Here is a 12291-nt window from a genome sequence, read left to right as displayed (position 1 = left end):
CTTTTTGTTTGCTGGAGTTGGTGATTGCTGGTTTTTCTAAGCAGCAATTGCTGAGTGATTTAACGTACATCTCTGCTCTTTTGTTTGGATTTCATTTGCAAAACCATTTGGAGTTATAAAACTGTCAACTTAAGAACATTCTATATATTTTGCCAGTGAGGGCCTCATGTATGTAGAGTTTATACTTTTCTCTCCATTTTGTGTGCTGTTTGAATTCTCCAGTGTATATCACTGTTCTTCTTTGTGGGTCATTAGAATAAGTCCCATGGCCGCCTTCCCATGGTGGTAGAAATCTTCAAAGTAATTATGAAATTGCATCTCAGATTAGTCATTAAATAAACAAATGTATGTGATCTAACCACAATATCTTGCCCTTGGCCAAGCCTAGCGTAGCAGTGTAGTACTAGAAGGCTTTGCTGATGCTTAAAAACACACAGAACTTAGAAGGCCTGACTGCAACTGGAACTGAGTCATCCATCTAACCATTAGAAAGCATAGACTAGAACTGTTAGCTATGTTAATTACAGTAGTTAAAACACAGTATGGTACCTTTCTGAACTCTCAGATTCCCTAAATTAACTATTGGCTGGGGGCTGAAAAATGCTATGCAAACTGTATTGCCTACTACGTGGAATTTTGCTTGCTGTGTTTCTTTCCTGCAGAATTCCTCTGGCAGCTAAGCTCAGCGTTACATTGCGGGGAAACTGTAGGGCCCAGGTCTATCGTCATTCTGCACGACGGTCATCTCAAGGCCTTCCTGCTGGTTCTGTGTGCAGAAAAGTCTGGAATATTGTCTGGGTAGTTCATGTATTTATTTCACATTTTCTGTTCTTACTGTTCATAAGGTATGGCAGATTTAAGATAATCAGGTACTTCAAAATATATAAATTTTGGTGTGACACATCTAGAGCAAGAGAGGAGCTGTATCACCTTTTGGGACTGAACAGCATCGTGGCTAACTTTAAGTGTTTTTGGGTTTTTTTTTTTTTTTTTTTGCTGTTGTTGTTTGTTTGGGTTTTTTTCTTTGTTTTGTTTGTTGGTTTTTTTGCGATCTCTAAGTGGTGTTTCCACCTTGTTGAAGAACCCTGTTGTGTATGTTTTTTCAAGTCCAATGAGGCTTTAGGCATTGTCGCCCTATTTCCTGAACCGAGGGCTCCCTGCAAGGTCTGGGGAGTGCAAAAGTCTCTGGGCAGGATGCTGAAAGCAATAGCTGTCAGCTCTGTTTGTTACATTGGGCCATGCTAATTGCAGCTATGTAGGGCAGACACGTAAACCTGCAAAAGAGCTGACATGCAAAAATGTACAGAAAACAAAATAGTTGGGGTATGTTTATCGTGTTGGAGGCTCTAGGCACTATAAACCTATTTGGGTTTATATATGTAAAAACAAATACATACTGTATGAAAGGAGAAAATGTAGTTCTGTGATACATTGTTCTGATCACGTGCCTGAAAGTTAGGAATTGTTTAAGCTAGGAAGTTCCACAGTTGGTTAAAATTTATGTTACTTCAGGCAAGTTGCAGAGTTCGGCTTAAAACTGCCAACATGACCCATACTTCCCATCATGAAAGTTGTTGAGAGTGTTTGATGAATCAGATCATTATCTTACATTTCCAGTTGTATCCCAAGTCTAATCATAGCAAGATCTGAGTGCAGAAGTACCAAAAAAAAATTAATGTAAACATTTTCAAAGCCAGGAACAGTATGAATCATGCTCCTGTTTATAACCTGAAAGTTGGAATTTGTCATGAATTTACACCTCGTATTGTTACTGGATGCCTGGCTAGTCATGTACAGTGGTAGGGAAGTCAGTGCTTCAAAACCGCTTTGGCATGTTTGGAGTCAATTAATAGAAGTTTTTAAGGATCATTGACAGATCTTATGAAAGCATTAAATAAATGAAGAGTCCATTCAGAGAATCCAGAAGAATCCTGTGCAGGAAGTGCAATGTTTTGTCTTTGCTATCTTGAAAGAGAAACAGGTGTTGATTTTCCTAGCTTCTCTAACTTTTCCAGTGTTCCCTGTTCTCCTTGACGCCACGTGTCAATAACTGGGCTGCCTGCATCACTGGCAGGGGGGCATTTCTCCATTTCTACCTTACGACCTTCCAGTACGATTTTAGCTCTGAGTATTCCAAGGAAAAGTACTAATCCCTAAAGAAAGTTTAAAAAAAAAAAAAGAAAAGAAAAGGAAAAAAGAGAACATTTATTTGTCAAACTGATTTTTTTTTTCTTTTGGAGATTGCAATTTTGAGTGTTTTAGGAAACATCTTGACTTTTAATTTAATTTTAAATACCTGCTTTCTCATTGCACATTGATAATACTGGAATGTCCCGTTATGATAGAATCTTTGTTTTAGTTTTCGTTTTAGTTTTATTTTTCTGTTTCCAAGTGTGGTGTATTGTTTGCAAGTAAAAAGAAACAGGAGGCTTTCTGTTGCCATTCAAAAAATAATTCAGACATCTTGGCTTTCTTCCAGACTAGTTAAGTTTTTTAAAAATTTCTTGAAGATCAGAATTTCCCTTGAGATGGACCTTCCATTTGCTATTAATCTCTCTCTTCCTTTGCTCTCCTTTTCTTCTGCCAAGCATAAACTACTTCACTTTCAAAGCTTTGCAATCTATTCCCACTCTGGCCATTATCCCATGTGCACTATGGAAATGTTGACTCTTCTCTCACTGACAATTTAAACATTTACCTTTGACAGTCTGCATTTTCTAATGGCCATCACCAGTGCTTTTTGCTGTGCTGCCCTGTGTGCAATGAAGCAGCTGCTTGTTGTTCCTACCTTAAAATTTTATTTTCTTTTGATCCCTGCAAAACTGTGTGGTAACAGAACAGGTATGTGGTAAACTTAGTCTTCCTGTTAGTGAGTCAGTCCATGCTTTCTTGTATTTTGCATGTTGTTCTGTCTGTAATTATCCACTATATTTAATACTTGACTTTAAAATTATGTGGGCAACTGCCATTTTCTGTTGTGTGTATATTTGCTTTATCAAAGGTGTAAAATGTAACTTCTGCATGTAAAGCTTGATTTTGAAACTAACATGAGTTGTAAATTCAATCCAGGTAAATGATAGTATTTATTTTATAAATATGTGTAAGCTACTTATTATTGAAATATAGATTAATACGATTTTATTTTAAGGTAATTTGCTAGTTGCCTTTATTCTAAAATAAGCAAACACCACCAGCACCTTGTTTTGTGCTGCTTTTACAATGGTATCCTTCAGTGTGGTCTGTTGAAATACAAACAGGTTTTATGGAGTATTTTTACTAAACAGTCAACAGGTTTTAATTTAGGATCTTAAATCATAATTGTTTTTCAATTTTCTGCTCTGCCTCACAAAATCATAATGAGGGCACACCTGATGCTATAAAAACCAGATGTCATTTCAGTATTCTGGGACTGTGTGATAAATTTGGAGAGCTTAAAGAGTTAGTATCATAGATGTAGGGTTATCAGGGAGCTCACAAGAACAGCAAGCATGTAAAGTGTTCCTAAATAAATAGGATCTGGGAATGGATTGCACTTCAATTTCAGAGACTTTCAGAATGCTGAAAATATGGATGCATTTTCTTAAGGAACTTTCAGGAGACCATTTCAGACTGTCAATATATTCAGATTCTTTCTTGCTACCAGTTATGTTTAATGAGATGATACTACTTGCACTTCATTGTTGTGGTTGGAAGAGCAGCAAACAGACCCGAAGGAAAGCTAGTTAATGTAATTCATGCCAGGTCTTAGAAACATCATTCCTTTACCTTTCTTCTTGAGGCAAAACTTCTTGTACGATGATTTTCAGTGCAAACTGAACTGTATATGAGATACAAGTGGAGCTTTATAGTACTTGTTTCTTTAAACAAGTTCAGATTCTGCATAGAGGTGTTCAAAGGTCTATTAATGGAAATTATATATCTTTACAAGAATAATAATTTCACAGAAATTAATTGTCACAGTAGATCACCCATCTCTGGTTATCACTGGGCATAAAGTCAAACATAGAAATCTGTAATATCCATCACATTAATTCCTTATTTTGTGTTATTTTTCTTTTCATATCCAAAATTAGGGTCTAGTTCTCTGTCTCCCAAAGCATTTATCCTATTGTAAAGCAAATCAAGTGGCAAGGCATGAGCTGAAGCTGTTGGTACCCTTAGGCTCAGTTGTCACGGTATGAATGTTCAGAGCAGTTGAGGGGTTGCTTGTGTTCTGGGTGTTGCTGTGTGTGTCTGTTTTAGGGCTGAGGGTTGCTAAGTCATGAAATGAACATATTCTGCTAAAGAAACTAATCCTGCATACTTTTTTTTCTTGAGGGTCTCCTTTTGGTTCTTGTTCATCACAAATTGAAAATTGCAAGTTCCCGCCTATGTATGTGTGTGCAGTTGAGTGTATACATAAATATATGTATGAAATATATTCTGGAGTATTTAGCTAGGTTTTCTAGAAGATCTTAGTATAACAAACTACAAGTGATGCTAGTTGTATTTATAAGAAATTAATGAATAGAAGGTTTGTTGAGGTCTGGGAGAATATAGAGGATTTGAAAGTAGAGTGTCTGTATACCAGGACATTGATTTCATCTAGCTATACATCCTGTTGGACTCTGAAGCTGAAACTAATGACATTTTTTTGGTAAAGAAGTAGGAAGTTTTTAATGGGTTTTGATGGCTTTTTTGTTTTTAACAAAATATGTCTTCCTCAGTCAATCATAAGAATTCCGGTTTGAATTGTAAGGAAAACCACCTTTCCCAGAGATTGATAACCATTTATTTTTCTTTTAATAATTAGGCTTCTGCTTCATTAGTCTTTCCCATAGATGGGGAAAAAATGTATCTTCTCTAACTGTATGTTTAATTATGTTCCATTTTGGAGTCAGAATGGGTATGTTACAGAGAAGCTGTCAATTTGAGACTGAGCAAAGTAAATATACTCAGCTGAATGAATCCAGTACTGTGAACATGAACCACTGGTATAAGTCAGAAAGGAGAAACCGTGAAGCTCTACAGTATTGCAGAAGTATCAGATCATGTCCATTTGAAACAGAGGGCAGCACTCTTTTTTTTCCACCAGTGTAGGCACAAGTATTACATTTCACCCAAGATGGGCTATCCAGGTGTTTAGCAGACCCTGATGTTTGCACTTTTATTGTTGAATTTCAGCATTTTTGGAATAGCCATTCAGCTTGTTTTGTAGAATCCCAGATCTTTCCCTTCATAAAGATTTAGATAGGTGAGATTAAAACAAAATGTCCTTCCACCTTTAAAACCATTTCCTCTACTTTGCTGACTGTTACAAAGCCTTATATACTGTTTTCAGAAAGCCCTTTTACCAACATATTTTGCTGGAGGGACAATTGGTATGAACAGTTAGGAACTCTTGACTATGCCGAAAATGTGATTGTTGCTGAGGACGAAGTACTCCTGATGATACGGAACTATTAAGACTAGTAGAAATGTGAGAAACTGGCTCCTGTTTGTTCTATTTTGTTGTATCCAACCCAGCAGAGTGACATGGGACTCTTCTGGATCTCCATACTCCAAAGGAAGAGTCTGAAGTCCAGGGAATCTGCTTTAATAACATTGCCATGACTGAAAAACTTTGCCAAGTCTGGCTGTGTGGTATGATTGCTAGAATAGCTGCATTTGGTCAAAACTTCTGAATGAGAAAATACCTTTTTTTCCTCTCTTGCATGTTTGAAAAGAACACATTCCATTAACAGTAAATACTGTGGAAACTCATACCACTTAGCCTCTGAAAAATGCATCACTGTGAACAAAAATACCCTGCACTCTGCTTTAATGATTATCCCCTCAGCAGAAAATATAAGTATTATGGGGAGGAATATCATTTGAGCTTGAGAATGTTGGTACAAGTGATATGCATTGTCTGAGTTCCACTAAGCTTTCCTTGTTTGAAATTTTAAGTAAAGACTTAAGTAAAGAATGAGTTCCTCTGCATAAGGATAAATTTAGCTCCAAGAGCAGTGCAAAACAGACTTGTCAGTTGGTGTGGGAGTGATTGCTGTGATTCCTGAACTATGAAGATGCTGTCATTTCTGCAAAGGATCTGTGCAGGGGGAGGCAAAACATGGAGCAGATACTGAAAAGGTAAATTGCGGGTCTGTGGATATGCCCAAACTCTCATATGGGGATGTATTGTGTTATAAATCACAACTTTACTTTTTCATTGTAAATTACTGTTCTTTAATTACATCTTCAGCTATAATTTTGTGACTTTTTTGTGTCTAGAGTTCAAAACTGGACTGATAAAATCAGCATAAAAATGTCTTACTATTTAAATACTGCCTCAGCTATTTTCATAGCTTGATCAGAACAGTTCATGTTTTAATTGTGCTTAAAATTATGTGCAAAAAATAACAGTCCCTTACTTCTGGTCATGGAGGTGTTCTCCAGGTCACTCTTCAAGTGTGTGGGTCATTTCCACGTGATGTGAAAATAACGATGTCACCCTTAAAAGGCTGTGTTTTCCAAAGAAAGTGCAACATCGCACCTGCAGAAATACTTACGCACTTGACATACTAAATTCTTGCATTCTGCCTGCTGGTGCAGAAATAAAGGAGATGCTGGGAAGTTAAGTCGCTTCTCTCTATCTACCATCAGAGTCATCCAGACTGTGTACCTCACAGGCTTGGGATAATGAGGTGCCGAAACAGTGAGTGGAAGAGGAGGCATCCAGTCCCTTCCTAGCCCTCTCTGGCAGTGAGTGTGTGTGTGTTGCTGTCAATGTGTAATGATGACCAGCATGGAGGGGCAAGCATGGTTGCCCTTGCTCCACAGGCACCTATTTATTATCTGTTCCAATGAATTCCTGCCACTGCTGGAAAAGAAATATAGCTATCATCATTTTTGCTTGCCTTGCAGAAGGCAGGCTTTGATTTCACCCTTCATGTCTCACTGAAGTCCTGATAAATCATCTGAAGTTGGCCAAAAACTTGAGAAGCATATTGTGATCTACAGCTGTGATCTGCGTCTTTCCCATTTTTATAGGAGTATCCGTGTAAAAGCTTCATGCATTAAGATAATGGCAGAACATACACATGCTGGGTAAACCTCTGCTGGTCATTCCTAAACAATGTCCAGGAATCCCCCTCGGCTGTATCAACAAGTCATTGCAAAGTTCTTTTTGACAAAACAGGCTAGCCCCCCGTGCATGCAAGTTGCTGTAATTCGTGCTACAGATCAGCACATGGAACTCGGTGCAAGTATGTGCTGTATGTGGCTGCTATGGTGATTAAAATACATAAATAAAATAGATAAATATGGACCATATTAGAAATTCATTACTGGCACTCTCTCAGATCACAGTCGGCTCCAGCGTGCGGTGTCGGTCGTGCTTCCTCGCTCTGAGTGGGCCCTCCTGGACTGGGAGCGTGAGCTCCTGGAGGGGCTGCACTTAACAGCCCCGTCCTACCTTGTCAACTAGCAAATTCAACGCAAAAACGGTAAACAAAGGGCTTTTGTGCATGTTTTATAGTTCAGTGAGGATTAGTGGCCCGACAAGACGGGTCAAGCTTATGTGTTAACTTGCCTGAGGTTAACGAGGGATGACATGGGGCAATCTGTAGAGGCTGAAGCAGAAAGGTCTCGCTCTGGTTTTGGACGCGGTACAGAGAATCGTTAAAAGCGGGTTCTGCTTACCTGGGTCGGTGTGTCGGTCACGTGTTCCCTGTTTCGGCTGCTTTAGGATGTGGATTGTGCCAATCTCAGGCACTTGCTTGCAGTTCTGCCGCAGCTTCAGAGGTTCCCTCTGCCGTGGTGGACATCCTAGCCTGTATGTGGGCTCTGGCTGAATCAAGTTGCCGCTTTTCTTTCCCCTCTCACCTTTTAGCATGCTCCGACTGTAAAATCCATCCCTTTCCTGAAATGCAGAACGATGCACTTGTCCGATGAAGTTTTTCCAGGCGGGATTCAAATTCCAAACAAGCCTTTCATTTCCTTTGCGCGGGGGGGAGAGCGAAGGCAGAGAGGCGAAGGAAAGTGCTTGCTTCCTTTAAACCCCCACCAGCGTCTTCCCAGCGCTGGAAGCGAAGTAGCTTGTCATGGTGATCTTCAGAGTTTTTAACTTTAGGGGGGAGGGAGAAAGTGGAAAGCAAACTGAATGCTGTAGTGGAGATTTCTCTCTTCCCCCACTGGGCCCCTTGCCGACTGTTTTTATTGATTTCAATCACTGGAGGCTAGCTGGCTCTCAGAAGAAACACTGTGTAATGTGTTCTTTCCTGGCTTTCATTAAAGAAACTCAATGCAGTGCGGTCACGCTGCCGAGCTTGCCTGGCAACCTGCCTACACCCTGTGGTACCTCTTTCATTGGAGGAGATCGAGCTCGTGGTTTGGGGTTGTTTTATTTTTTTTTTATTTTATTTTTTTTTAATTCTCCAGCAAGGATTTCAAAACAGCCAGTGCTCTGCTACTACCTCCTCTTGCAACCCGATGTCTTTTCTTTTTAAGCTTTGGAAAAATTGTCAGCACCCCTAAAGGGGACGACTTTGGTGGCGATGGAAATGAGTGCTGCGACAGTCTCATGCTCCTATTAAAATTCCTCTGTGTGTTTCTGGGGAGGGGTTAAAAGGGCTGTGTGTAAGCCACAGGGATGTGGATACAAATGATTTCCGAGGGGTTTCCTTTTTTTTTTAAATTCCAGCTTCTCCTGATTGGTTAACATGGTTTAATTAAGGGTAAGAGAGTAAGCAAAATCCTTCAGCAAATATGTAAAAATTCCTGGCAGTGCTGTAGTTGCAAATGAAGCAAAACTGCATTCCCCAAGCCTGCAGTCAAAGTGGTGTCTTAAATATTTCTGTTGTAGTCAGGACTGATACTGGTGGAGAAAAATGAGAAATAAAATATGAAACTAATTTATGCCTTAGAACTTAATCTGCTGCAGTATGTATTTTTTAGGAGCAAATGATTTATAAAGTGGAATTCAATAAGCTAGGTTTTGTAAATCGTATCGTTCTGTGCACCTATAAATACTTTCACTTAATTTAGTAAATTGTTCAATTTCTTTGTATTCAGCAGTTCTAATGATAACATGTTATGTGCTCTTCAGAATTGACTAAATCTACAAAACATGTAAAGATCACATAGTTGTAAATTAAGCTGGGTTTCAAGCTAATAAAGGTACATCTATTCTAAATTACAGCTGCAAATTTAAGGTGCTACCTAATCACCTGTGCTTGTGAGATACTATAGCTGTGTGCACAGGGATGCTTTTTTTTTTCAAAAAAAAAAATATTTACACAACCACTGAAAGAATCCTTTCCTGCATCAGAAAGGTAAAAAGCTTGTTTTTATTTAATCTGGCTTCCTGCAGAACTTGTTTGAGGCTTTTATGCCTTGGTTGCATCTACAGAAACCTTTGCAAACCAACTTAATGTAAGTTATTCCCAGTGCTTTTGTTGTGAGGAGCTGAGATTCTAAAAACACCTAGCTTTTATGAAAAAGTATATTTTTTTCTTTGAGCAATGTGTAATTTTAAAACAATCTTCCTCTGTAAGTGCTACAGACATGCTATATGGAGGTATGCTTCTTTAAATGTTACTTTTCATTCAAAATTTGCTTTCTGCATGGTAATGAAATTTCATATGCCTTCTGTGGTCATACTTCTTTTCCTAAGGTGCTAAATGATAGAAAATAGTTACTTAAATTCAATATGGCTGTGAACTATTTTATGCAAATGCTGTAGCTGTAGCACAGTTCTTTGGCAAGCCCCAGACAGTAAATCATTTGTCAATCTTTCTTTTATGAACTTTGCATCTAAGGATTTGCAGCCTTTCTTCTTTGTAGGTTTTGAACTGTGTTTATAGATTTTGCTTTTTGTTTTTAAGCTGGCAGATGGCCAGTTGTCTGGGTTAATATCTGTTATGTAAGATAGAATGTTTTGCGTGCTGATAGCATGCATGGGGACTTTTGGGGGCAAAAGACTACTTGTAAGCAGAAGCCATTACGTGACAGGTTCGTAGCTCCTCATCAGCTCTTGGTCAGTGAACAAAGCCCCTTTTGACATTTTCCTATATTAAAAGTTATGCAATAACATGAGCTTAATGAACAAACGAGGCGATACTGTGCTTCTACTATGAAATAAAGCTGTATCATCTGTTTCCCCATCTTTTTTGTTGGAGTTCAAAAATTTGACACCCTTTTTATGTTTGTCGCTGTTAGTCAAGTTGTAATTTATTCCTCTGAATTTCTGATGTTGCTTGCTTTGCTGTTGTACAGACTTGTGTTGCTGTGCTGGTGGAAAAGGATAAAAGTCTATTGGCTTTTGGAGGAGCTGGATTCACTGGTACTAATAAATACTAAATTTGGTGTTGTGGCTTGGTCTGTGGTTACTGCTATGGGTTTGGCAGCAAAGCTGAACCCTGAGTAGGCGGAAAGTTCAGACCTACACAGGCGAATCCCAAAGGCAGATTTGTAATCTATGAGTATTTTGTTCATTGCGGCAATTCTTCAGTTTCTGACTCTGTCAACCTTATGCTGTGCTGGCAACAGACAACTAGGGATGCAAATGTCTCTGAAACAGTGATGAGCAAGGAAGAACAGAAATTTTTAGATGATGTCTTCAGTTCTACTCAAGTATGAGGTAGTCAAGGACATTTGGGTAACTATAAATCTGGAAACAAACTTAAAAATGCACTTTTCTGCTAAAACATAACACAATTACTGTGCTGTTAATGCTATCTTGGTACTGGTTGCGCAGCTATTACAATTTGTAGTCCCCTGGCTTTTATGCAGATGCAGTTGCTGATAAACTAGACATGTTTGGTTTTGCCACTTTCGTTGCAGAAAAAGGGGTCAGATATCTTCAAGAAATCCAGTTTTAGGCACATCTTTCTTCCAATTTCTCTTGCAGTTAGAGTTTTTCTCTGTTCCGAATTGCTTAGCAGGACTGCCTTACATTATTAAATGCTTTAGTTTGAGATGGCTCCCCCTTTATGATGGGTAAGCTCATTTCTAAAAATCACTTACAGAATGCTTTAAATTTATGCAGTATTTCTGGATTACAAAGAATAATGGAAAAATTTAACCGGTATCTAAAACTGCCACCACTGAAGCCGCCATGTATTTTGAGTCAGATACGTTAGACTATTTACAGTATACTACTATGTTTACCTACAATTCCAAAACTGCAGTAGAGAACTGGCATTGGTGAAAGGGACTGTATTGGCAGTCATAGCACTTTGCGGATGGACATGGAATTTACTTGAAGATGTCTGAGCTCACATCTCCATTCCATTGCAAAAATGACATGTTTTTTTATGAGCATAAATGTTAAAAATCTGGGGGTCTGTCTTTTACTTAAAATATGGCAACCAGTGGCAATATCCCTTTTAGCACCTTTTCAGGCCCTCTGGAAAGTTTCCAAGTAGAAGACTCCCACCTCCTTAATCACGAGAAAACACTGGCTCTCCTCTGAAGGTCATTCATTCAAGTGTACTGACCTAGCCTGACCTTGTTTAGATTGAGATCTAATGAGCCCATGATCCAAGGTGGTGTGGTAACTCTCAGCAGGCTTTGCAAATAAGCAAGTGTTGTGTTTTGCTGTATGCATGTGGTTTAAATTTATCACGTCAATAAACAAGTGTCTCTCACACTCAAATATGGACTTCACTATGTTGTAGTTAAGACTAAATTGTAGCACTACAAATTGTGATGTCACTTTATAAATATAGAAGGAGACAACGTGGAATATTTATGACCTCAAAACAATGGAGTCCTGTTGGTTGGGATTTTTGAATTTAAATAATGACAGAATGCTAAAACTCTTAATCCAAATGGCTCAAAGACTTCGGACACATCTTTCAGAGAAACATTCAAGATAAGGTTCAGGGAAAGTGAAATTAGAAAGTAAGTCTGTTGATTTAAAGAAAGGAGAGGTGCATCAGTAGAGTGTCATAACAGAGGTCATCCAAGTTAAAATAAATACAGCTAGGATTTAAATTCCAGTGAAACATTTAGTTTTGTTTTCTTTTGAGTCCCAGGTTTTGGGAAGGTTGGTGTTGGTTGTGGGTTTTTTCCTCCAGATTGCAATAAAACTATGCTCGGCTTCAGTGGAGAGTATACCACCAAATGTAGGTATTTTACGAAGCACTTAAAACTTCAGGCTTTCAAATTTTAAATCAGTCATGGACAGATTGTGGTACATATACTAGATTAATCAAGTTGACATGGATGGATAAAAGCATAGTTGCAACTAGAAAAGTTGTTGGAGCTGTAAGGTTGTGAGCGCTTTCACAGAATGCGTGCTGGGAGTCCCGAACAGAAGCCTGATGA

The 12291-nt window shown here is 38.6% G+C and overlaps 2 protein-coding genes across 5 annotated transcripts in view; one reads left to right on the top strand and one right to left on the bottom strand.

Moving 5' to 3' along the window:
* GPR146 (G protein-coupled receptor 146) overlaps positions 1 to 8499 on the bottom strand; it is a 57106-nt gene extending 48607 nt beyond the window's left edge. For 2 of the 3 annotated variants that reach the window (XM_040589945.1, XM_040589946.1), the window contains exon 1: positions 7663 to 8499. The gene's annotated coding sequence lies outside the window, so the exon portion shown is untranslated. The remainder of the gene's footprint in view (positions 1 to 7662) is intronic. The other variant, XM_040589944.1, reaches the window with a different exon arrangement.
* C4H7orf50 (chromosome 4 C7orf50 homolog) overlaps positions 1 to 12291 on the top strand; it is a 42912-nt gene that overhangs the window by 746 nt on the left and 29875 nt on the right. The window lies entirely within an intron of this gene.

This window comes from Falco naumanni, chromosome 4, assembly GCF_017639655.2.
Source record: "Falco naumanni isolate bFalNau1 chromosome 4, bFalNau1.pat, whole genome shotgun sequence".
In the NCBI taxonomy this organism is placed as follows: domain Eukaryota; kingdom Metazoa; phylum Chordata; class Aves; order Falconiformes; family Falconidae; genus Falco; species Falco naumanni.
This window is presented reverse-complemented; position numbering and strand designations above follow the sequence as displayed.